The 24,280-nt window shown below is 35.5% G+C and overlaps 1 protein-coding gene across 1 annotated transcript in view; it reads right to left on the bottom strand.

The window, feature by feature from the left end:
* Positions 1-24,280, bottom strand: part of LOC113499339 — a 312,064-nt gene that overhangs the window by 274,948 nt on the left and 12,836 nt on the right. The window contains exon 2 of the mRNA XM_026879777.1: positions 15,462-15,505. The gene's annotated coding sequence lies outside the window, so the exon portion shown is untranslated. The remainder of the gene's footprint in view (positions 1-15,461; positions 15,506-24,280) is intronic.

Below are 24,280 nucleotides of genomic sequence, written 5' to 3'. Positions count from 1 at the left end.
TTTTTGATCATTACTACATCCAAATGAACATACTTATTTAAGGCTATGGCTATAATCTGAATAGGTTCAGTGGTCTCATTAAACGTATCATATCAAATAATTTACTCAATATTGTTAAAAAAAACATCAATTGTAGATAAAATTACCTTAAGTCGTCGCAGAATGTATTACGTCATATTATGGCACAGAGGAAATGTGTTCGAGATAGTTTATAGTTCAAAATAGGGTCTTTAACGCGCTTAAAGTATTTGTGCCTTTAATAAATAATAACTTTCTCTCAAAAATAAAACACAATATAGATATGGATAGTCTAGTTAAGATTAAAACCTGTTTCGAAGACCATATTATGATCCAACAAAAAAACAAATTGAGTAAATACGACTATACAAGCAATATTTGATTACTCAATTACCAATTACCAATAGACACAAACATTACAACAATTAAAAAAAACACTAATAACTTTCTATCATCCGTGGTCAATTTCATTTTTGACAGTTACGTTTTGAAAGTGACAATGCAAACATCTTAATTTGACAGTTGAGCATTACAAATTTATTCTTTACATCTGTTTACGAGACAGAATCGAGACAGCCAGTATGTGTTCAAGTAATCACTTATTTTGACAGACGCATTAATAACTTTGTTTCGAAGATACATTGAGATATGAGATGCTATGTGATACGGTAATGAAAGAAAGTTTGTGAATTTAAAGTTCATATGTGATCGATACGTAGAGTTAAGACTAGATTACTTTCTGAAATAATGATTGCATTTTTAATTAAAACTCGTAACTCACATATCTGCATTTAGCTAGTCGTTACATTTAAGATGATGGAGTAGAAATTTAATTATATTTTTTGGATAGGTACAGGAAATAATTTTCACTTTAATTTTATTGATACCTAAGGCTGGTGCTTTGATTATTAAGAGTTATAAATCGATTTTCAATTTTCACCAAACAAAATATTCGGTGTTTCAAAAAGGGTATTTACGAAAATGAACATATTGAAACGTGAAGCACATAATTTAATTTTAATGAGTGTGACATGAAATTAATAGCAAGCTTGACAAAAAATCAACCCAACACTACTCTCGATGTCTACAATTACAGAAAGCTTGCCTACCAATCAATTTGTCGAACGAACTCATTGAAAGATCACACAGTCAATAAGCATGATAAATCAATCTGATAATGTTACCTTACATAACATTATAAATGTAGATGGTCTCGATATCTAACAGCGAAAGTAAAACTTCATGGTAGCCCTAGGCAGAAACACGTGCGTCGTGCATATTACTATAATTGTGAAGCACGAAACAATTCATTTAGATATTTTATTATTTCCGCCTTACGATCGATCTGTGCTTACTGTGAGAGCTTGAAACTAAAGCGTTGTCATTGAAGAAGCGAGAGCCAGCCACGTCGCTAAGGAGATTGTAATGCGCTGTCTCTTTTCCGCTATGGTAGCAATCCTCATCTTAAGAGTTCGTGGTACAAGGGGTGAAATAATTTAATTTTATTCCCAGCGATAGTCCTAGGATAGAAAGTAGATTAAATACTTCTTCATTTAACCTGTGCTTATTGTTTTATGAGATAACTCATTCATCATGAATCTGAATTTTGGATGGCAAATAATCGAAATTCTACATGTCCATTCCAATTTGGATGAAGATAAATGAGCAAGCCACCGTATGAGTAGAATACTATTACTTATATACGATTAAAGCTTACTACATACAAAAAAAAATCATTTTGCCTATCCCCATTACAAATGCAGTTACTTTCGCCTGTAACATAAATTCTGCGTAACATCCTGAAATTATTTAATCTATATTTATTATATTAGCGGATATCCGACTAGTAAAAATTACCACTTGTCTTTTTAACACATCGCCTTTCAAATTTGTAATTTAATTTTTCGTCGACGTTTATCACTTCGCCAAAATGGTTGACGCCAAATCTAATCTATACTCATATATAAAGCTGAAGAGTTTGTTTGTTTGTTTGAACGCGCTAATCTCAGGAACTACTGGTCCAAATTGATAAAATATTTTTGTGTTAAATAAACCATTCATCGAGGAAGGCTTTAGGCTATAAACCATCACGCTGCGACTAATAGCAGCGAAGATACAATTGAAAATGTGAAAAAAACAGCTCAGGTATAAATCATAACTCATATCTTCTACCCACGGGGACGAAGTCGCGGGCAACAGCTAGTATTCCAATCGAACTATATGCGGAACTCGCACTCAGCCCGTACTGTAACGTAAGTACGGGAAGACGTGACACTAAACGATGCCAATTAAGTCGTTAAACATAGCAATATCAGTAAATCAAGACCTATTAGTTAGCAATTGATCACACATAACGATACATCTCGAAAACCTGAACTAAACATTACTTGCACATACACATAAAATGGTGAAGAAATTATCAACACAGCGGTAAATAAGTCAAACAACAGGATGCAATTACTCTTCTACTGTAATTAATCATGATTATATTTTTTACTGACAAACGCCATTAACATCGCCTAGATGAAAGTTCCATCGACATCTGTCATGTTTGACATTTGAGCGCAGGTGCCGGCGGGTTGAAATGTCACGATCCTGCGCCGGCGCAGCGCCATGCTATTAATATTTATACGCAGCACCAATTATTCATTGCAATACAACCTTTTCTCCGCATTACAATTTACTTGCGCGACCTAACGGTATGAAAGTTGGCTTCAATGGGACATATCGTTGGATGATTGTTTATGTACTTCGTTTAATGATCTTTGTACTTATAAAGCCCATCGTGCTGTTCCCAACTTTCTTTGCAATATCTACAAGTGACAATTAAGCATCATTCCTATGGGTTCTACAGTCGTTTTGTCGTCGTAATACTTTCTTAATGTTGTACTTTATAGGTAGGTAGCATAACTTAAATTGCATTTTCTACAAACCAGTGTTTGGTATATTCAATTCATGACAATCAACAATAATATTCACGTCACACACATCCAGCCTACAGATTGACTCATGACTTGGAAATTCAACAAAAGAAAGCCCAAATAACCTAAAATAGAGAACGTTTATCCCTTAAACGTATAGATTACTATCATATCTGTGTACAAATCGCAATTTAGCGAGAAAGGCACACATCGCGTCGGTCGTGATCCACCTAAGGCGGCAAACACATTTGACGATAGACGATCAGATCGCAATATAAACCTGTCGGGAAACAAATTAATCGCTCTTTGTAAATTATTGCTTAGCCATGGTCTGTGAATAAGTTATACGTAACTAGTGATTGAGCATTAAGACGAATGTGTGTACGTCGACAATTATTGAACTAAAAGTACTGTTATTACAGACACTATGTTTATTGTACGTAATCATTTTATGGCGAGAAAATTTTACCGCAGGCACAGTTGCAGTCATAACACATTCATAAAAAGAAGACTGAAAACAGAACGAATACAACACCATTCAAAAATTCAAATAGAATCCTACTAATAGTATTTAAAACGCGAAAGTTTGTCAGTAAGGATGGATGTTTGATGCTCTTTCACTCAACATTCCCTGACCGGATTTGATCAAAATATGGTAGGTATAAGGACATTCCATAACCTGGATAACAAATACTAATTTTATACTCCAGTGGGATCATTTTCGATTTGTAGAGCTATTCGTGCATACTTTTCATCATTATATTGTCACTAATATAAGTTGTCGTATACTACAATGATGACATTTCACAAGCAGCATTATCTAATAGACAATACAAAGATATAAACCTGTCGGATATGCTAAATCATAGTGAAACTATGCTGACAACTACGAAACGGCGTGACAATGCCAAAAGCGACATGTGCTCACGCCCTATCACAATAGCTTTCTCATACGTCTAGATTGGAGTAAAGGACTGAAGCCATTCGGTTGAAATGATTCCATCACTCAGAACGAGCTGTTAAAAATATAGGACATTGTTGCCGTGAGGAGAATGGTAACATGAATAAGAATGGAGTAATACAGTCAGTAAGAGGGGATAACTGACGAGAAAAGTAACGCAAATCTGGGAAAAATTTATAAATTTCATGCTCTAGTATGCATAATTAGGTTTCGAAACGTGATAATTTATTCATATCAAACCAAGTCTTTTCAATAAAGCCTTTCAAAAGAATTGGCAAAAATTCTTAAGCTACTCGTCTGAAGTTACTCGTCTCGTTTTGTAATATTAATTAGGATTGCAAAATCTTCTTAATTTCCAATAACGAGCCAAACAAATGTGTTCAACCTTTAACAAACAACAGTTTTGTCATACCACTCCCACGTCAGCATCGCCATTCTAGAGACCTACCAACTGTTCTAGTAGTACTATTGTATGTGTGCAAGCGTGACAGCACTACACGGAGATAGAGCGTCGTCTCTTTTCCACAACTGCATTCGTATTACCTTAAGACGTGGTAGCAGGGTCCCTGATGAGTTCAACTGTGAGAGCAGGCGCGTGATGCTGGGAACACGATTATCGGATAAGCACCTATGCTTGGCTAAATAATTTGCTGATTAGTTGACAGTGAAAACGACGTTGAAGATGAAAGGGATATGGACGCTGTTGAGATGATACTTGATTGTTGTAATGACAAGACAATAGGGTTGGATGATGTGGTAATGGAGTAAGAAAATAGAGAAATTATACGTGTGGTAGGAAAATATTTAAATCGATATTTTGCTTACTTGATTATACCCTGGAATACCTACAGAAATTATTTGACATTTGTTAAAGATAGCGCATTTGCGATTGTTTTTGATCAAGTAAAATCTCTTTAACATACCTAAAAAAACTAATTACTTGAATGCTCTTGCGCATAAATTAAATTAAGTAACAAAATGACAATTTTTAAGGTTAAAGAATAAACCACAAACATGCTACAGACTTAAAATAATGAAGTATTGACATTTTCCAATTAACTTAATTGTTTGATCAATAAGCAATAAGAAGACGACAATTTAAACAATTACAATCAACTAATACCAGTCTTGCGCAAATACTATTAACCGAAGTACCTCGAACCGATCATTAAACTGTTTATAAGCAATAACTGTCATCTAAACAATAGCAAGAACGGCGCTAGTTTCAGATCAATACGAAATCGAAAGTGTTATTTATGGGAACAACCCCCCATACATTGAGGAGTGGAACGCATTTAATGGACTACAATAAACTCCTACGAACATTCATTGCCATTATTAATTTAGTTACCAGAGTGCTTTTGTTCCTTTAGACTAGGTACATTTCTTCCAAATGTATGAAGCACAATTTTTTTAACGATTCCAATGTGATGTATAATTGAGACAACCATGTTACTCTTTTAAACTTTCGCTAGCTTTGTTAATTCATCGCCATTCAAGTCTTCAGCTTTAATACTTTTATTATCATCTACTTTTTATTACTTTCATCGATTACAAATCAATTTTGATTATCTCGAAGCATCGTACGATAAGGCCACCCATGAATTCCGAACGCATCCCATCTATCACTCAAAACCAAAAAGTTTGAAACGTATTATTCATTACACAAAATACGCATTGTTCCCTTGACCTACAACTGAAGCATTGGGAAAGCACAAAAATGAAGGCTAAACGATTGATGATACAGTATCATCGCTATTCAAACTCCTACTGACTCGTCATTTGCTGCAATCAATCTCGTTGCGAAACAGAAGGTTTAGAGTTACTGAGACAGATGGCACATGGATAAAAGAATTGAAGTCATACAATGTAACTAATCTTTATTATAGAGTTGCGTGTGATCGCGTTATGGTTGACAAATATATTGTATAATATAATGACCTGGATAGTAGATAGACTAGATAGTCAGTCGATGGTGTCGCAAAAGAGGCGATGTTAAAATAAAAGCGCTTCGTTTCATCGTATCTTCTACAACCAAAAGCTTTTAATATACTCCACGATCAAAGCAAGGAATAACTTTCTTTACTAGAATAATGTGTTCTTTGATTTCGGTTCAAAACATGGACATAAACAGGCCTCTATCATAAAACACACATTCATAACTCATTTTTAGAATGATTGCTTCACCATTGAAATTGCACTTTCTGCAGCTTTTACTGGCGTCGGTAACACAATAAATCTGACGTTCTAGTTATAAATCCTCAACAATGTTAAAACGTTTTACAAAATAGACACTAATAAGGCGGCTTTCTCAATATCACTCAATTGGTCACTTGCCAGTCACAGCATTTAAACGTGAAAGTGTTTGCGAGACAAATGATCAGGGCGATAGCTAGCTTAATAAGTCTTAGAAGACAATACGCGTGGGCGAACGAAAGCGAATATTTGATTATATACCCTGTACCTGTTCCATTTCCTTCATCTTATCTACATGATGGATATTTGTGTTAGCTTCCTTATTTGGATACTATTCTACAAGCCCGACACGAATGACGGGTCATTATTTACGTTATTGACTAGGGCTTGTTGTCATATAAGGCGAGCGGTGTTCCAAATTAATTTGATAATATCCCCCTTCACCGGCTAACGAGCTTCGCATCAATTGTACCGAGACTTCCATTCAATTCCTGATAGTAAGCCTCGTTAATAATCTTACTCAAAACAACATTATTCATGTGGCCATGCTCACAAATCCTATTAGCATTTCCCTGTCCATTTTGTTTGTAGTCGCGCATACGCGGCAGAAAATATTTGCGATTCAATGCAAGGCAACAAATCCAGTAATAGATTCTGCCACAGCTGAATAAATTGAAGCAATATCAATGGACGCTGGAAAGTCTGGGGAATAAGAAATGTACACGATGTAAGAAAAAATTAGAACGGTCTTTAAATAACGCTAGCTTTATTTGTTTTTCGTTTTCGAGCCACACGGAGTGCGACACTTGAGTTCAACGGGCAAACGACACATGGTAACATTACATTTTAAAATGAGGCCTATGAAAATTCTTGGAACTTCATTTAGCATCTTTAGTGGACTTCTTCAAAACTTAATAGGGAAAATTAAAAAAAAGTTGAAACATACTGAATATGAAGGGAACAGAAACTGCAAGAGAAAACAAACACATCAAAACGATTAATTTATAATAGTAAGGCATAGTCAAGCATTTCTAAATAAAGGCATGGGAAATAAATTTGAATACTCATATCAGATTTCACATCTTAATTTACTTACATTTTTAGTCAAACCAAAATGTGTGAGAGAGGCAATCGTTATCAACTCAATTAGAATTCACACACCTTTACATAAACTACCGAAACTGTAACGAAAGCCAAGAATCGTGGCTTGTATAACCTTCAAAGGCTTGATCGAATTAAAGCGTATCCAAACACGGTGGAGTTACCTTCGTTTGTGGCTCGAGAGCGATATCCGACCACCATTTGGTACTGCTTTCTCTTGCAAAATTTAGTTTGATGGGAATCGATGGAAATAAACAGTATTTTTATGTTCAAAGGGAAACTCAAACACTTCAAAATGTTTAAAAATATGTGTGCTTCTCTTTTAAAAATTAAACTTTGGCAGAGAAAAAGATTTTCGTAATCGATGTAAATTAAAAATGATTGTATAAAAATAGGATAATATATTGTAGGTTTTCTTTAACAACTCCCGGAATTATTTAATCCCTGTCTCACGGTGGCTTTCACAATTATTTAAGTCACATTACAAATTCACCCACAATCAGAAAATTCAGGACAAATATTCGTAGATCACGAACGCTTTTCCTACGCGGTCTCGAAGCCGCTAAACGCAGCGTACCGCGTGGGTTTGGCGTGGTGATCTCAACCACTCGGATAGCCGTGCAATCAAATATCAAAATATGTCCCTCGCGGCATTCCGGGCTGCGACCTTTACATCGGAAAGCTAAACACTTAACCTTTCTGATCGGGTCAACGGAATCACATTCATCATCGTTTAACATTTACACCAATTTTAATTCTTCGAGTTCAGTAGGTATTTTACTGCTGCTCTTTTGATACAAACTAATCAGAGGATCTTCCACCACCTCCCATAGTAATATTATTGCAGTTGTAGAAGCGCGACAGCACATTACATGGCATAGAGCGGCATCTCTCTTTTTTGCACTTTAAATCGAGACCAAAAGTACTCTCCTCGGTGAATACGAATCTAAAAAGCAAATATTAAAGAAAAAACATAAATCGACTGGTGGCATGTTGTTGTTACTGTGCTCTATTATTACATTTATTACGGAGGCAAAGATGACTGGCAACTTAATGCATTCCTATACGCAAGAAGATAAAAACAGAATAATTTAACACACGCCAAGTATCGACGTCGAAAGCATTTACAGGGAGTTCTAAAAATAAATCTGCAATATTAATTTTTATCAGCATTGCTGCACTTGGGTCTACAACACAAGATAGATAGACTCAGAAGGTTAACGTCTGAACAATCTTAAAAACAAGCTAAAAAGGACAAAATTGTCGACGTAAAAATGTTATGTTCTATTAGATGATCTACTGTTTCATGCAAATGCGCAAAAAAAATTGTGGGAATGTGATTAATAAACCTACTATTGAGTTGCACTGAAAATTGTGGATCCGAAGCTGTCCCAGTCATAGCAGACAATTTTAGGAAGATAAGACACTCAATCGACACTTGTTATAGATTATAGCAGACAGCCGTTAATTCACAGTCATACATAGACATTTACCACACAATCTAGACTTCTGTTTCTCATCTAGCATGTAACATCGTAGTTGGCGGCCCATCTGCGGTTCCACCCAGTCCTGTCTGGAATGCAGTTCAACTAGGCAACATTAGCATAATGCACCATTCATTAATCAGACGTACCAGCCGAACCGTTTCATCGTATTAATTTAATGCTGAATCTGAAGTAATGGTCAATAATTTTTAGCTATTTATATTATTTAGTGACGCTATTTCTTGGGTTCAAATTTATCTTTTTAAGTTTATGGTGCAATGCGGCTAGCTTAGCTGAGGGTGTGTTTTCATTTATACGTTTCTTTCGTGTTTGCAAAAGTTTGGGGTCTTTTGATAAAATGGACAGGGTATATAAGGCAGTCCCTACCAAGAGCGAACTCTTTTTGAAAAACTTTGTAACTTGTGCAAGCGAGAGGTGCTACATGGAGAACTGTGCAGCACAGCTTCAACTTTATTATTTAAGTAAGACATCCTCCATCCTAAAGGAAGGATGGGATTTTAAATCAAAAAACCTTCATATCAATTTTTCTCTTCACAAGAAAAATTAAGATTAATGTGACTTTTTGCATTGCCAGGATCATATCCAGATAATTTCCCGTCTTCCCTTTTTATCATTGATATGAAGCTGGTTTGACTTGAATGACAACGCGTTTTGCAATGCTATGGGTTTTTATTGGAGTACAGTGAAATAGGTTTCATTGAAGTGCCATTTGCAAGAAAAATAAGTCTTATTCGTACTGTCTTTTTGTAACTGATGGGATGAAAAGGTTGCTTTTATTTTTTCTAGAAACTTCATACAGTCATTGTGATTGTAGACTTAGACTGCTTCAAGAAGCTATATGCTTCTGTTGATGTAACGTTCTGAATGGCTCTGTTCGGTTTATATGCTCAAGTTTAAAATCCTGGTGATTAGAGCGGGCGAGTTGGGCGATCAAGCATCTAAACAGAACTCAGGACTATCACATTCATATTTTCATAACTCACCAAATTAATGTCGTTATTGATCCTACGATTACATAATTTAATGTATCAGTTAAATTAATTCAGCACAGAAATAAAATGCCCAGGGAAAAATATCTCACATCCATTCGCTTATAAATAAAAAGAGATTGCACGAGAAACTTGGTACATTGTAAATGCTTAGTAGACACTGGCTATAGATTAGCATTCGAGTTTTCCAAGGTGTTACTCTCCCTAGCTATTAGCTATGCGACAAGATAAGCCGGCTAACGAAGCACACTTTACAAAGTTGCCAGCCCCGAGGGCCTACCGCCACGTCTTGGTGTTATATTATTGGAGTTGTGGAAAAGAGACGCCGCTATACGCCGTTTAGTGCTGTCACGCTTCTACAGCTGTAATAATAGAACTTAATTTGCTTTGGTAGGTGATGGTATTCCCTTAGGCAGGCTCTGCTCTTTACTTGCTACTCATACTTATTCGTTACTTCTACTACTTATACTACTAAAACTTCGTTAGTGGTAATGATATGGTAACAGAAGATATTTCATACTTATACTGTATTTGGTGCTTCCATAATTATAACAAAAAAAAACAAGTAATTTATATCTTTACATTGCAAATCAACAACTGAACACAAGGTACAAGAAAATTTGATCATTGTATCCATTCAAAATAAGTCATAATTCCGACAAATTAAGCCAAATCCAGCGATAGATAGAATTATCAAAAGGGTTATAATTAGACCTATAAATTGTTCTGAATCATTTGGACCATTTAAATCTTACAGGATACAAATAAATTTAGGTTCGAATCATATACTTGAGTACTCTCAAAGCCCTGTAGAATTACTGTGTCTATTATGTACTGCAATCTTGGCGAAGAGGAATGCGGACCAAACACGAGCATTAAATACGCATTAGTTACGATCCAGGGAGCAAATAGAAGCCTCAAATGAGCCGTAGTATCACCATAAGCCGCTATTACAAGCTGAAATGGAATATCTACCATTTGTAAGGAAATACTGCAAGTGCACGCAACGGTTTGCGCGTTAATGTTATTTATTGTCAGATAACTTGTAAAGGAATTCGCGATTAGGAATTATTCAGGGGGTTACTTGAAAAATGGTTTTGCGAATTAACTAGTGATGATAATTTCTTCCGAATTCATCAGTCGTGAAAAACTGCGCAAGAGCGAGTTGGACTCCCTAGACTGTGGCACTGTGACCGTACGATTTATGTGCAACTCAATTTGAGGAAAACGTACGAACTTGGTGACAGACGGACAGAGAGCCTGGATAATTGGGTTCCGTTTCACCTTATCGATTCGAAAACCTAAAGAGTTATCGTTTCTAATACGTAATGAAAGACGGACAAAATATCATTTCAAATTCAACCCCGCAGTGCTTGAGAATATCCACTGAAAATTCACTATCACACACACTTAACCATAAAACCTAAACTTTATGAAAGCTTGAATAAAAAATACTCAATAAATCCAATCGAAGAACTACTAAGAACCATTATCATGGTTTTCTTCCGACTAAAACATATATCTTTATAACTAAAACCATTTACCGAATATTTGTATTATAAAAGTACTAATTTCCTAGAACTTTACGACTACCATCCTGAATTCTAGCCATTGACGTCAAACTATCGACAGCAGACTGCAACACATTTAGAATTGAATATAAACTATTACGTAATAGAACATTATAGTCCATACGTCTTTTCATTATAATGCACGTAAATAAGTTATGAACGCTACCGAGTAGAGCGATAAGATTAAATGTAAACTTGCATATGAGTTCATTGTATATAGGTGATATAATAACGAAGAGATGTGGTTAAAGCATAATCAGAGAGGTAGCATGTAACACATTTTTTGCCCTCTAACTAAACGCTTATATCGTGTCTACTAGGCTCGATAAATACAAATGCTCTTAAACAATTATGAATCCACTTTATCCTCACGAAAGTTATTTTAAAAGTATAGAGACTTCGATGTCTCAGTATGGGTTTTTTTTCAGTACAAGTGAGTATAACATTTAAGCTACCCAACGATACCAAAATCTGTTTATTCCTGTGTCAATCTTCTTTCAACCTCATCATGAGTTTCAACCCCAATATCCCACTATTAGACATAGAACACTTGAGTCATTATCTTCGATCTTATTTCAACCTCACCCACAGTTTTCATTCGTTACGGATTTAATTTTCTGTCTCTTTGATTCCACAACCGCACCGCAGTTTACGAAATTCAAACCAAACATATAAAGTTGTCAACTTATCCGCATTAACCGAAAACCGTTACACATCGCCATACGTCAGCATCAAGAGACATTTATTAAAACTTTCTCGAGTTCCACACTTCAATCTTGATAATAGCGGGGTCACAATAATAACAATAAATCCGCCATACACTAAAGCTATGCATTCACTAAGCTATAACCGTCGACCGACTTTTAATATAAGACTGCACCATGTTTCAAATCGTGATCGACTATTTAATTTGTTCTTTTTTATATCGATACATGGTAAATACACGTTACGTATCACGTTACATGTCATGTTTGATAAGATATTTTGGTTGTTACAGTGGGCATTATTCACGATAATATTATTATGTCGCATACGATTTAGCGACGTTGCAAGCTTGTGTTTCAGCACTGATCCGTTGCTCGTTGCGTGTTTGTTCATGATGACCCATAATCCTATAGGTATCCTAATTCAAGAAGAGGAAATGCCTTTGCTCTACAAAAGGCTTTCTATTCTTAACTATAGGATCTAATGCTTTTTCATACCACTTATTACTATATCTCCAGTGACTCCAGTTCCTCCTACCATTCGGGTCATTTCTTCGCAGCTTGTCAATTGTTACGCAGTGTCTGCATGTCATAAATACACTATTGAGCAAGACAAGATACTTTTCTGACAGATAATAATAAGAATTGTCGCCTACTGCAGATGACAGCTGCAACTGTATGCAGTCTCACCCACACACGATCCACTCCAGTTCATGACAAAATATCTGAGATAAGGAGGTGTAGAAGTGACATTATAAATGATAGATTTATGAGGCTCACAAACTGATCGTATAATACTGAGATTCATAGATTATTTTCACTCGAAAATTCAAGAGGAAATGTTGATTTTAGCATCTTGTATTCAAATACACTGATTGAACATTAGAAATACATACTTTTCTTTAAATCGTAGTTAATTAGGCTATATTTAATATTTGGCATTCCTCAATGCTAATTTAGGTGAAGATCTAGTTAAAAACCAATCCTATTAGCAACTCAAATATTTGCCTTAAAACTACAAACGTTCTCATTAAATAAATGATTCACAAAAAGTCACAGGATAACTTAACAAATTTTAGTAAGAAAACATTATAATGACCTGTCAATCACCACCAAGAGAACTTTGTCTCTACACAAGAAAATATGAACTCTTAACAAGTATAGAAATAGCACACGAGTTAAGCTCGAAACCCTACAGACTTCTAATTTTAGTAAAACATAAACAAACACTAATTGACGCGTTAACTACCCATATTAACCGTTTACTTACACGAGACATTTTATAGCTAAAGCTACTTAGAAAGCTGATAAAATACTTCAAAGGTTTGTAACACGAGAACTGGTATTTTACGTAAAGATCGTATGATCTGGCAATCCTGCAAGCATCGATATAAAATTGTTTGCGCTGTAAAAACGTGTTTTGTAGTTGTAATTATGATGTTTTAAAGATCCCTTAAAATAAGCAAAAAGGCGCACGCGAGGACGCATCGTAACGACGCAAAGAAAAAAATATTTTCTGTCTATTTTGTGCGCGTCCTCGTCTTAAATGTTTTCTATTTCTCTCGCAACTTATTCAGGTTTTCATAACCTTAAATTTCCGTCATTCAACATCCCAAAACAAAACAAAAGAAAGCTCACCAAACATTTATCAAACAATACAACACAACTTTTTATTTAAGCTATCAGTCCACCCAAATCTCATCTCCGTGTACAGATGATAGATCTGGCACATCTGTCATAACTATCTCCCATTCTTTGGGTGCAGTTACATCATAATCAGACACCTACGGCTGCTAGGGCCATCCATATTCATTGCTCAGTTTGGATAACCGGTAGTCAACATAATTGCCCTTTGTAAACTCGAATAACAGTCATAAAGTCACTACTCTATTATGAAAACGTCAGATTTAGAAGTTTAATAAATCATTCTGGATTTATGGTGCACATTGTGATTAATTTTCTTTGTTGATATGTTAATACATTTTAATGTTGGTAAGTACGTAAGTATTTAATTTAGCGGAAAAAGGTTATTGTTTTACATATTTGATTGTTGACGCGTATATTTCAAATCTTTTAAGCTAGAAATTAGATAGCTAAAATATGTTATTATTTTAGCAAAAAATGCCGCCAAAATTATCTCTTGACATCTCAAAGGATAGACATACTGATTAAAACAATAGATTCGATTCGGACATCGCCAAGTTCAAACGCTTAAATATACTACACCTGTTGATCTGTGACTGCGAGTGCCAGCCTACTAGTTTGTTATTCTACGCATAATCCGTCTTTACGCCGAGCGTTTGGAATTTCATCTTTATTAGGAACAGGGTCGGTGAACCGCCTCAAATAGCCCACAAGGCCAACAGTATTGTCCTCTTAGCAACCAATTGCTCGCCTCTTAATTCCTCACCTTAATTCACAGATAGCCATAAACCTAATTTAATCTGTGCACGTTCGATGATCGAAAAATGGGAAACTATCGATCGATGTTGAAATTATTTCACAATCTCATGGTATTCAGAATGACAATTCCAAATTTAAATTTCTATTCATTATATTTTTTTTAAGTGTCTGATTATTTATGTTAGCAAAAAGGTTTTAACTACTGCCGTCAGTTTAATTTTACAACGAATTAGGGGACAGTTGGCTTGACGAATTGTGTTGATGAATGAATTTAACTAAGAGAACATCTGAGGAATATGTTTCGAAAGACCTATTTTTATCGCCATTAAGTGTAAAATGCTCGTGTAACGGGCAGTTTTAGCACATACAAACAAGAACTTTAAAAGCTTTTCTATGTCCTCAGCGATCCGGAAAGTAGGGTTAAATCTTTAACTTTAGTTCAAAAGTAAAGTCACAGACATAAATCAAGTTTTCTGAGAATTTATACGAGCCTTACTTAAATTCGGGAGAAAAACTTTTGCGAAATTTTTAAAACAAACCCTATTCAAACGGATTAAAAGACAATCAAATAAAAACTTCTTCTTGAGAGTAATTTAACACTATAATCGCGATAATAATACGAAAGTGTATCTGAGGTAACGTTGGGGCCGCCGAGCGTAAAATGAGGCCCGATCAGGCCAACCGCGGGCCCGGTGAACCATGGCCTCGTGGCCTTAGATGACTTCATTGTTACTATTATAGGGCTGACGTTTATGGGAATGCTTTATGCTTTGAGTTTAATTGTCTCTAGACTCATGAACTAGACAGTAGAATTTCAAATAGAATATCAAAGTGATTAATGGAATGCTAACAGTTAGTAAGGCATATTTCTTTTAGATCGCTTGACTAGTTGCATTCGCTACAAGAGCATTTAACCATGGAATTAAGCACAACGGTGAAGGGTATTCCTTTCCGAGAAATCATCATAGTGCTAATTCAGTTAATGAGTATTAAAAGTAAAAACGACCTATTAGACCTATAGACCTACCATAATTTGAGCTCAGCATTCTTAATATTATATATCTACCTGGGTATAGTTACCTTTCAACATACCTAATCAGAAGAATCCATTTTACATGTTTAGGCTGACTATGTACCTGGAACAGAGGATAAACATTAGAATTATGTTCCCTTATAAATATAGCTACAGGAAAAATAAGTTCATAACATAATAATTCTGATAAACAGCCCGCAATAAACCATGTGAAATATCCCATAAGGTGTAGAATTTACCGCCATTTTCAATCTAATAAAAGAGATGACCGAAGCGCTGGCGGCTTGCCAGATGCTAGGATATTTTAGGACATCCCTTTTAAGTGTTTTATTAATTTACTCTAAGGTTATTCTAAGCAGACGTACTACGAGAACACCAGTACCAAATCCCAACAAAGTAATCAAAACAAACGTCTTGTTTGATGTTCAGTGCTTTGTTATTGCAACAGCGTTGTAGTTTACACGTTGAGATGAAGCAATGTATTCAAAACAATGTCTAGAGTATATGTCGAAATTTCAGTTGTACCTTGTTGAGATGACGAGTAGCTGTGTCGTCAGTCATCGAATATAGAAGGATGTAAATAAACCATTGGAATTCGAATATAACCGTTCTGATAAATTATGATGCATAGAAACAAATGCCAAACTGTAATTGAACTTCAATCATCGGGTTGTATGAAAACTGCACTATGAAACATCGTCCGTTAAGTACCACAGTCCAAAATAACAAATGCTTCAAAAGGAATGTTATAATCACCGAACACGTATCTGTGATTATAAAATTAAATATGACAGAAGTGGACTCCTTTTAAGCAATAGAAATCATCGTCCATTTATCACACTTTTTATTTCTGGGTGGTTTTAGTTATTTTTGTCCAGAGACTTCCTTATGCGTCTAATATAATTTATATTATTATTAAATCTAAGGATTTCGGATTAAGTTATGGACAAATATGTCTTGTACTTATTCTTTATTTTAATTTTTTATGTCATTTCCAATAGCATATGGAAGTGATACATTTCTACAAAGTTGAGTAGTTGGGACAGTACGTTGCATATCAGTTGATAGTAGAAGTCTAATGCCTAATAAAAGTGAATGCAACTAGTTAACACCAACCAAGATCGTGATATGCCCACCGAATGCCGATACCTCTGGGAACTAGTCTAATTACTGTCCGTAATAGATTGATAGCAAGGGCTGGGCTTTAAGACAAGCCAATCATTACATAAATCAATTTATGCTATATTTTACGGGACACTGCACTTATAGGTACTAGAGTCCAATTTCAATCAATAAACGTAAAAATAATCAACTTTTTATGTCTCCTTTACTAATAATTCCTATTTTAGGATATGTCCTTTTATTTCCGCAAAGACTTATATTAAAATGGCGAACTTATAAATACTGACTACGTTTCACAGACAAATTGGTTAATTGCGTATCTCAAAAGAGTTACTACCGTCATAAACCAGGTTCATGACGCGTTAATTACTTTTTAAACAAGAGCCAGAAGCGAACAAGTCTTGGCAATTTCCAGTGATAAAATTACCATACAAAGAGGTTTCAACTCATCCTGGTATGACTGGCAGCAAGTTACGCAATAGCTAACCAGTGACATTTAATAGCACCAGATTCATTCGAGACGCATCAATTGCTCGTATTCAAATCTAAACCATGTTAACATGTACTTCGTATTTTGACTGTACCTACGGGTAGTCGAGTGGTAGAGGTTACCACGCCAAATCCACTGTGCGCAGCGTGTCACATAGGACAAGTATTTTGTGTGTTCCTCTAGTGCTTATTCTGACTTTTGGTGTCTTTGTGATTTAAATTTGTGAAACCGCCCTGGACACGAGGATTGCAATCCTAACTGCAGGAGTCGTAACAGAAAGGCTAGGAAGAAAGAATTAAAAAAGTGAGATTTACACAGAGATGTCATTTCCTCTAAGCAATATACCTACTATATCCTAAAGCAAATCTATTACCGTTGTGAAAGAGAGACGCCGCTCTACAACCTGTAGCACGCTGTCACACTTGAACGGAAGCAATAGTGGTACTTCAAAGTATAGTAGAAGGCTCCCTGGTTGTGTTACCGTCGTTACTTACTCGCATGTCTCCCGTTACTCAATGAACACAATACAAGAGGAAACGGGTTGTAAAATTAATTCAACATTCATATTACACCTTGTTAGGTACCGTAAGTGCCGTGAATGGAAACTACAAGTATCAGTTTGGTTCCCGTGTAGGTGGTAAAAAATATACTTTTAAGTAGGAGTGAGTTTTCACGAATTATGGGCAATTGCTGTTTATCAAGTTCCGGATTCGTAAAGACATAATTCACTTATCATCGTATATTTTCATAATTATTTTTGCTGCAAGTGGATACAATCTTTCAACATTGCATAACTGATTTCCAAACATCTAAATACTAACTTAATCATCCATTCATAACGCGAAAACCGTCAAAATCCAAATTGCACAGGGCCTGGAGCTTAAACCGCTCAAATATTAACATTGGAGATGCGTAAGAGAAACACCGCTCTACACCGTTTAGTAAGCTGTCACGCTTTCACAGCTGCAAAATATTCCTTTAAGCGATGGTGGTAGGCCACTTGGCATTAAGCGACAAAGTATTCAGCTTGGTTGAGTAAAACTGATAATTGCCGTATCTACCTTGTTTGTAAGGCGTTTGTAAGGCGACACAGCTGTGCTAATTAAACCAAGCAATTAACGCTCTAACTACGAATTAATTTGATCACGCTTAAGTACAGTGATTGCGTAAACAATATTACGAAGCGTGGTTGCCTTTTGTTAATTGGTGGGTACACTAATACAAGACAGATGAGTTTTGTATTCGGAAGTCTTATAAAAATACTATTTAAGGGAATTAACATACTTATTTAAAGTAGAGGAACGACTTGCACTGAAGGCAAGTACAGAGTATACTGTCTTAGGCTGTCACAAGTTGACACAATTAAGGAAAATGGTAATTCTCCATCAATGTCAACAATATCATAGTAAAAAAGCAGGTTATCTCTAAAAAAAACTGCGAGAAATAATACTATTTTCAAATTCTGAGAGGAATCGCATTTCAGCTTTAACTTTTAACGACTCTCCAGGTAATGATGTTATTGTATTTAAGCGGATGTCGGCAAAATGAAACGAATTAGGTTAATTGTCCCGTATACCGTCCTGAATATATCTTATCGTATCCCGTATACCTACACTGTACACAAGTGTAAGTACAAGATAGTCAGCTAATTATAAAGACACTGGTATTTCCTAACTCTCTAGCACATTATGCACGGTGAACAGTCACAATGAGGTTATTATCGAAGCCAAACAACAATACTATCGAAGTAAACCATCGTCTGAACATAACTTATCGCTAAATTCCATACAAAGATGGATTCCGATCGGAGAATGGTGGACAAAATTATTTATAAGATAACTTAAGCACAATGACGGAAATTATCAAGATTCCCGATTCGAATAGAATGTAGCTTATTAGATGAGATCTATAAAACATATGGATAGATTAAACAATGATCAGATCGATAGCCTTTGATATATTTTGTACTCCTGTTCCCTACCGATTATCAACGAAACTCATTAGATAACTTATAAAAATTACCTACTTCATAGACCGGTTAAAAGAAGAAGAAACTACAAAACATATTCACGAAACCCAAACTTGAAACTCCATCATCAAACAAACGCTCAAAAAGTGTAATTCTTTCAACAACAATCTTAACTTTGTTACAAAAACCCTTAACAAATAAAGGTAAGAATTACTATTTAATTTACTATTGTACTGCGATAGTACACGTCCTTGACAGACAGCTGTATCCACAACCATTCAACATCTAGGGCACACGTTACTGCCACAACATACAGTCTGAGGGCAGACATAACCGCTTTCTATTTAATCGTCCACCTGTCTAAGACTGAACAGTCTGAACCGTGTTTAATAAGGAAAACACTTAGCTATCACTTAAGACTCCCAGCAGAAACCTAATTGGCATTTAAGAGAAATAAATTGATGCAGAAGTTTATACAAGTTAATTATTTGAAGCCTAGTTTGATCGTATCGTTGGGAAGCTTGGCTTCGATCGACAGATAAACTTAACCTTTCAATTAGCCTATGAAAGTCTCGAGTAACTGGTGTGGATTTGTGGCCACTTAGACGCAAGGGTTTTTACATCCATGGCTTAGAGCTTAGACAAGCAACATTGCGTATGCTCATCTTTGCATCGAAACTAAAGCAGCACCACAGTGGGCTCTGATGTTTTTATTGTACAAATATTTTGCTGATGACATAAATTCAACAGTTTTATCTCAAGTGGCCTCAACACACCTCTTGACTTAGCCATGTGTTTAACTCTTTAACCTCTACTGGTTATTATTACTGTCACTGGTTTAAAATAGAATGCTTATGGCATAAATTTCAAGACAAAGATCGCTTAACGGTAACTTTGGAGTGGAATACAGGGTTTATCGCTAAACAAGAATTACCTTGGATAAATTGTGTTAATGACCAAATAACCTAGTCAAGTGGCACATGTACAGAATGTGAGGGCTTCTCATAAACAGCTTTATTATTCATAACCTGTAAGGGGCCCATGCATCCAGTTATTGAGGTCACACGACATGATGATATATGGTAAGCCGCGGGTAACAGGAAATGTTCCACTGAACACTCTCAGAGGTTATAGGAGGAAATGCGTAACAAATCGCTGATCAGATAGCGACGCAGAGATGTCGAGTCGGGGTTAAATCGAGACAAATTATCGATAAAATGTCGATACTTAAATGATGATGCACTGAAAGCAGGAAGGCATTCGTAACGAGCTTGACGTCTTTCTTTATGAGTGTTACATAACTCCAGGATATGTTATTAAAATGTCAGACTGAGTAAACAATTCCGTGGCCATCGATGACCAATTTCCCCAAGGCACTGCATTATAACCGTACATTGTACCAATAATATACAATCTAGAAATATTTCAATTGCTCCGCTCCATTTCCGCAAGTGTTAACGCTAATACCAGCCATCTGTTAGTGTTCATTGCCAAGGTCTAATTCGCTGATACTAGAGTACAGTTGACACAGAATTTACCTCCCTTTGGCTATCGGTCAGCGTGAAAATCAAGCAAATCGCCCAGAGCTTAAGTCACGAAGCAATCTTACATTTACTTATATAGAAATCGAAATAATTCACTCTTGCATACCAGAAATGAATGAAACATTCTGAAATGTATTTCCAATTTCTTACATGTACAGAAAGCATTATAAATTAAATGGGATACTGCATCGGAGACTAGTTCTGCTCGGAACGACGACAGACAGAAAAAGAGAAACAACTAGTCCTGATCGATTCGTAGCATGAACCTTATACTTTTACAAAACATTCAACCATTCAATCCATTTTAGTAAGTAATAAGAGCAATAGTTACTATTTTATGAGTTTACTTAACGACACAAATAATCATCATCAAAATTTATTACAAACATTATGGCATTTGTTTGATTACCATGTTATTAACATTAAGATAAGATATTATATAAGAAAAAAGGGCAAAATCAACAAACAACATAGAAGGATTATGATGATGATCATTTGAGTTATATTACAGAATCTTAGAGAACTATTATAGCTTGTAAATAGTTTGGCACCAAAACTGCAAAACCGGCATAATATAATTTCTCAAACAATAACACTGACCGAAGTCCACAGATAAACCGGCAGTGTGAGTTGCAATTCTCGTGACTCTATATTACCCTGTTGACCTTTTGTATTAAACCCATTTCTAATACAAGCACAGGCCCCGTTCAACTTAGCTATAAAATTATCGAACACATTCTAGTGTACAGGAATATTTATAAGATAATAATAGTTTGAAGTAGGACACATTATTCTCGTGTCGTTATTATCACGTCATAACTGTAGCCCTTTGCATATACAAGTGCGCTGTAAAATGGAGATTCTGTTTTGAAAACTGTTACGAAAACAAAATGAATTGGGAACGCTTGAAAATTTTGTGCTGCAGGTATGTTGGTTTATTACGCATGCATTTTGGTTAAATGGGTACAGACTTGTATTTGGTTGGTATTACATACATTTTTGCAATTCAGTATTAATTTTCTTTAATATTTTCCTATTTGTTCAGGCTCCTATTTATGAAAAGCATTGATAACAATATCTTCATGCTCGCCAAAACGACAAAGATAAATGCTATGGCAAATAAAAAGCTACCAGTAAATTCGAAATACAACTGCGTTTAATTTTCCAATATGGCCGCAGAACTAAAGGGCTTTTACGGCAACAACGGACCATTCCAGATAACTGTACAGTGTACAGCATATTGACCATAACCTTTAATAAGCCCCCAATACCCGCGAACCGTGTAGTTTCCACACTTAATTCGAGTTAAGAAATAACCATTACAAAAAGCAGGTTTACTTCCAATACACAATCTTCCTAGGTCGATGAAAAAGATATAAGTACACGCTTATATGGGGATTTTGTACTGCCGTGGAATGTCGGTAGTCAGTCTTATTTCGTGCCAACATTATACAATATGTCTGAAAAAGTGCTTGTTGTTAACGATTTTAAGCTTTTGAAAAGTTTTAACGCCGTGTCAGATAATTGTTCTCCAATAAAATTGATGTATCGTTACTATGGTTATGTGTGACTTCTGCCATCTTCTACGTAGATTAAGACTTGGTCGGATGTCATCTTGAAATCAAATGCCAATGCAAAATTCAATCACATTTCTTCGCCTTCCTACTAAAACTGACGCGACCACATCATAAGATTTTACTACGCACTTTATAGATTATTAAAACCCATAAACGTCAAAGTTTAATCTACTACCACTGTCTTCCTATCATAACATGTCTACGATTCTATGAGAACGACAAGTTTTTACATCTCTTGTAATAACATAAATAACTGCACTTTTCAAGTTGTTTGAAACTGCATCATAAATGCAGAAATAGAGCAGTGTGCCACATTGACTTCCATATCGGATACGTAGGTGAAAAACACCAATAAAACTCTATTGCTTGTTAACTGTACTAAATGAAAATAAAATTCATCAATTTATAATAAATTCCCGCATAATTTTCAAATATATGAGTATTGGTTTCATAGGCCAACATAAATTGAAAGTAAATACTGACAATTAGCATGAGAATCGAGAACTAACTGTTGGGCCAAATACATAATTCAACAGTACCTTTGAAGTTTTAAAGTTATTGCATGAAACCGTAGGCCTAAGACAAATTCAATTTACGAAGACAGGAATACCGTTAACCATGGTGGTCTTGAGACGTGGATGCAATATTATTTTACACATGAGAAATACCTCATCAATAAAATTAAGAAAAACATGGCCAATAAATGTTTAACAATACCTCTTTGAATGTAGATATATATCTCTCTACTTGGATGTGTTCAGTGCGGTAACACACCATCTAATATAGATATGTAGTGGCGTTACGTCTCGCTTACGACACCCATGGGAATAGCGAGGGTACAATAGTAATAGATCTTACAAGCACTTATTCTTTCTCTTACTGGGTTACTATTATTCTCAATTGACATTTACTACTGACCCACAAAACTGAGCAATAAATTTAATATTTCTCATCTCCCATTGCAACTTTGGTAGCAGTAACAAATACTAATAAATATTGATTGAATAAATTGCCAGAAGGAAACAATACGTAAGTGCTTCGGTTACGGATTACGGTAAATATTCTGACGTAACGCGTATCCGGTGGTAATGTTACATGATGTGTCGAATTTGAACCGAAGCCTGCGACTTGTTTGGAATTATGAATGCATATATTTCTTACACGGTTTCGTATTACATCTTCAAGAAATGATTTGCTGCGATTTTGTTACAGCTCTTCGAATTAAAAAAGATTTTTGACAACAGCAGCAAAAGAAAACCAATCAATTACGAGCCGGATTCAACACTGAAGGTTCTGTACAAATAGGTTGATAGAAAATAAAAAAGTTGATGTTTAATAATAGGTTTAATTGAGGCTTTTACCCTTTGGGTACGAAACCTATACTTATAAGTAAGTACTTACAACTAACTTACTAACTCGACTAAGCTATATTAGAAACAGCGGGATTGTTCACTAAACGAAATACCCACATTCAGTGTCAATCTGTTAGTCAAGCCCAAACAAATGCTTATAAAACAAACGTTATCCCAGAAACACAAACGCTGAGGCTTGGCGGGAAAGCGCAGCCGCCATACTGCCGCGACGAAAACAATAAAGCGAAACGTCATTTACATTAAAACTACCGTTTTATAAGACCTCTTGTGGTCTGCTTGAGGCATAAGAACCGTTTTGTTAGATACAAATCTTGTTATGGATTGTTTGATAGCAGTGGAATATTCATCATTAGTTGAACCCCATCATGTACCAGAAATGGTATGACCAAGATAGTAGACCTCCAATGCCTTGAAGCATTGGAAAGTTATTTGTAAGGAGAATAAAACAGACATCCAAGATGAGAGTATTTAAAACAATTTCAGCAAGAAAAAGTATTTAAGCTTTTATGAGTCTTTATATTTAAATTTCATAGAAAGACACCTTCTAAAAGAAAACCGCAAAAAAGATTTCCCTTAACACTCAAATTGTGAAACATTCTTTCATAAGAAACGTTCTTTGAACATGTGTTTTCGTCTAACGAACCTTCAGCGACAGCTTTACGATCCAAAAGAGGGCAACATCAAACAGAGTTAATTGTTTTTCAGTTCTGAAATCCGACCTCCAACATCTGTGTCAACACACTGTAACATTGCCTATAGGACGTTTTTTCTTTTCGCATAGCAACGCTCAAAATATTACAGTT

Source organism: Trichoplusia ni, chromosome 12 (assembly GCF_003590095.1).
Source record: "Trichoplusia ni isolate ovarian cell line Hi5 chromosome 12, tn1, whole genome shotgun sequence".
Taxonomy (NCBI): domain Eukaryota; kingdom Metazoa; phylum Arthropoda; class Insecta; order Lepidoptera; family Noctuidae; genus Trichoplusia; species Trichoplusia ni.
This window is presented reverse-complemented; position numbering and strand designations above follow the sequence as displayed.